The sequence below is a fragment of the Poeciliopsis prolifica genome, unplaced genomic scaffold, assembly GCF_027474105.1.
Source record: "Poeciliopsis prolifica strain line A6 unplaced genomic scaffold, Auburn_PproV2 SCAFFOLD021, whole genome shotgun sequence".
Taxonomy (NCBI): domain Eukaryota; kingdom Metazoa; phylum Chordata; class Actinopteri; order Cyprinodontiformes; family Poeciliidae; genus Poeciliopsis; species Poeciliopsis prolifica.
This window is the reverse complement of record NW_026562396.1, coordinates 2,805,156-2,808,728: the sequence shown is the minus strand read 5'-3', so window position 1 is coordinate 2,808,728 and position 3,573 is coordinate 2,805,156. Positions and strand designations below refer to the sequence as shown.

The following is a 3,573-nucleotide window of genomic DNA, read 5'->3' as shown; positions in this document are numbered from 1 at the left end:
CGTAATATATTGTGGTTATTTTTATATAAATAAAATGAGTTGGCAAAACATAATTCATTAAGGTTGTTCTAATTTAAACCAAATATGTTGGCTTAACCAGAATTATGGTAAGGCAATGGATGATTGTAAATCAAATGAGTTGGCTCAACTCCATTCATTAAGGTTATTCAAATTCAAATGAAATGTGTTGGCTCAACATATGTTTTAAAGGTTCCTTTAACTCAGTTACTATAGCGTGACCCAGTGTAATGCAATACAGCCCGCCCAACTAATCTGCAATGTTTAGGACCAAATCATTGATGTAACTTCATTAAGATGAATGTAAATCTAGTTGAAACCACCTTATTTTACAGTGGTACCTTCACACTACCTGATTCAGTAGGTCCAACTCACGAAAAGCAAGTTAGCTCAACAAATGCTTCATGCTAAAAGACAGCTAGTTAATCGTGTGGAAATCCTTTCCATTATTTCATGACGTTAATTCAAAGACATATTTTCAAGCGTTAATCAAGCATTTTAAGATAGCACTAGGTGAAAGTGTAGGAAGAACACTCAACAATTAGAAAAGGTACAACACAATTGTATTTTCAGAATTGTTATACATCGTTTTTTACACAGCACAAAACACAGCTGAGTTGGACATTGAAATAAAAAAACAACTACAAAAAGGTTACAGTTTCATTTCCCAGCCAATTCTTTACAACATAAAACATGTCAGTATAGTTGCTCAACTTAGAGAACTGTAACAATATAAATCTTTTCTACTGCAGACTTTAAACACTCATTTTCCATATGAAACTTTGCTCAACTTAGCAGCGAGTTCATATTGAGAACTTGTGCTTTCTTTGATAAGTTCTTTCCATCCAATTTCATTATTATTTTCTGTATTACTTCAAAGGTATGCTTGAGTTACTGAGCAAGTTGAGTGCTGAACGCACTAAACTTGAGGGTAGCTCAAGTTTAGTGCGTAGATTAGTCCCAGCAGCATCACTATTGCAGAAGATACACTGCCCAAGCTGTTCATAACTTCCACCTCCTCCAGGACAATCCCAACATCCAGATGTGCATCGGCAGCCTCTGCACCCTCTGCTCAAATGACGATTCCGAGGACAGCCTCGGCTTTGGCCATTTCTGCGCATTCATCAACGTCCTAAGGGAGTTAGGGAAGGGTATTGGGGGAGAGACAATTCACATGTAATTAAATAAATAAATTAAGACTGACATTGATTGAGTCACTCATGGACCTTAGTTGGTGAAAGTATTTTAACAACTCTTAGGAGTTCTATTGTAAACACAAAGAGAATTAACATACCATGTACTCCCTCACCAGCTTCTCTGGATCTTCATTTAGGTACACACAGACCTTTGAGGATGCACTCTCGTCTGACCTCAGCAGTGTCTTCCTAAATATGCAGATCAAAAAAACAATGAGAACAATCTCAAAACTCCAGCAGTATAGGTTCACACACTTCAAAACATAGCTGCATTCAAAGGAAGTCACAACAAAGTGATCAGTGACTTGCAGTCTGTTTGAAAGATATTTAAAATTGCTAGTATCCCTTCATCATGCCATGACTAAAATGGAGTTTAACATCTCATTTAAACATCTAACTGAAGCTGTTAGAGGTTTAAATAAAGACATGAATATATCACCAAAGAAATATGTGAAAAGTACAGAATGGTCAACACAGTCTATATCCTTCTACTTAAATGAATATGCAAAGCATTCCATGTCTTACAAGTACATGGACAGTCTATGTGTGGGCATGGATAACGTCGCATATGCCGGTGTTTAAGTGTAAAATGTTTTAACAGGTCATATCTACGAGACAGAGAGAGACTATACTCCTTACATTTCCACATCCCCACGCAAATAAAGACAAATAAAACAGACTGGCCAAATAAATGTTTAGCTGAACCCTAGCTTTATAAGCTCTCTAACACTACATTCAGTCACTTTAGATCTGGCAAAACTTACTATTAGCCACTGAAATCTATAACTTGATAGCCGATGAGCCCCTTGACCAGTACTTACGCAGGTGGATTACAGACAGGTGATGTTCTGAAAGAGATCAGATATATTTTCAGCCATTAAAATATGCAATTCATACTGAACTGAGTTGTATCTTTTAGTACAAGTCCCTTGAATGCCTCATGAATATAACCACTGGACACTTGTATGCAAGCACATATGTGCAGAACAATGGTGAATTGAACATGGTAGAAAGTAATAGTAACAAAGGTCAAAATGAGCACAACAATCAACACAAAAAACATCAACATTTCAAAATTAAACCAATGAACTTCAATATTGTTTCTGAGCTACAATTATTTGGGGACAACAAAGAAGAGTCCAAAAAACCCCAACATCTTTACAGCAGAGGAATATGTATTTTAAAGAAAAAAAATAGAAAGCTCAAGTCTGTAATAATGGATAATCCATTGAGAGTTTTAGCCTGACAAAATATACTAGAAATCCATAACTAACAGGTATTTTAGGAACATTTAACAAAGCTCAGAAAGCAATGCTTTCTGCAGGTTTCACCGACTGAAATGTAGGACTTTTTATTACCATAATTAATTAAGAATCTCGATGATGATAGAAAGGTACCAAAGTGTGTGTGTGTATCTACATTTACCTCCATAGTGACATTACTGAAATAGAATTAAAATAGTTGAAAATAGACTGATGTTAGATCCGTGTGTTAAAAATCCACTAAACCTCCAGGGAGCTCAGGAGGAGCAAAACTGTGACATTTCCGGGGTCCATTTGTGTCTCTGGCAGCAGCTTTGTGACCCTTACACTACATATGGCTCTGCAGAGTTTTTTCGCACAGAATGTACCTAACATGGTGCGGCGATAAATGTAAACAAAAAGCTATCTGCCTTAACCTAACCGACTTAATCTACAGAACATGAAATAATGTGACACAAGTATGGAACAAGTAGAAAATGGTGCAAATGGTAGAGAAATTTTAAGTTACATATTTTTATATGGATTTAGATGAAAATAGTTTGACTCTTACCTTCTTCAAATTAAGTAGATGCACGCCAGGAATCTCCCCTCTGCCCTTGAAAAAACCCAACAAGGTGCGAGCCAGTTATCTCGCGTGATTTTCCGTAATCTCTTGATGTCGCTGGATCCTCTTCAGCGGGAGATGAGTCTGACACAATAGCGCTTTGGAACTGACGTCACTGTGTTTTTTTTTATTAGATTAACTTTGACAAATATTGATATTGAATAAAATAAAAAAAACAAAACAAAAAAAAAAAAATATATATATATATATATATATATATATATATATATATATATGTTTTTTTATTTTATTCAATATCAATATTTGTCAAAGTTAATCTAATAAAAAATATATATATATATATATATATATATATATATATATATATATATATATATATATATATAAAATTCCCTTCTCACCCACCGCGGGTGGTTCTTATCCTCTGAGCTCGGGTCCTCTACAGAGGCCTGGGAGCTTGAGGGTTCTGCGCAGTATCTTGGCTGTGCCAAGGACTGCACATTTCTGGACTGAGATGTCTGATGTTGTTCCT

At 35.5% G+C, this 3,573-nt stretch overlaps 1 long non-coding RNA gene across 1 annotated transcript; it reads right to left on the bottom strand.

Annotated features, from left to right (window-relative positions):
- Window positions 1-603: 603 nt before the first annotated feature.
- LOC129369453 (uncharacterized) lies at window positions 604-3,227 on the bottom strand. Its single transcript, XR_008606945.1, has 4 exons — window positions 3,027-3,227; window positions 1,979-2,062; window positions 1,313-1,403; window positions 604-1,150 (listed from the first exon to the last, which is right to left on the bottom strand). It is a non-coding gene; the product is annotated as an uncharacterized LOC129369453 (long non-coding RNA).
- Window positions 3,228-3,573: the final 346 nt, after the last annotated feature.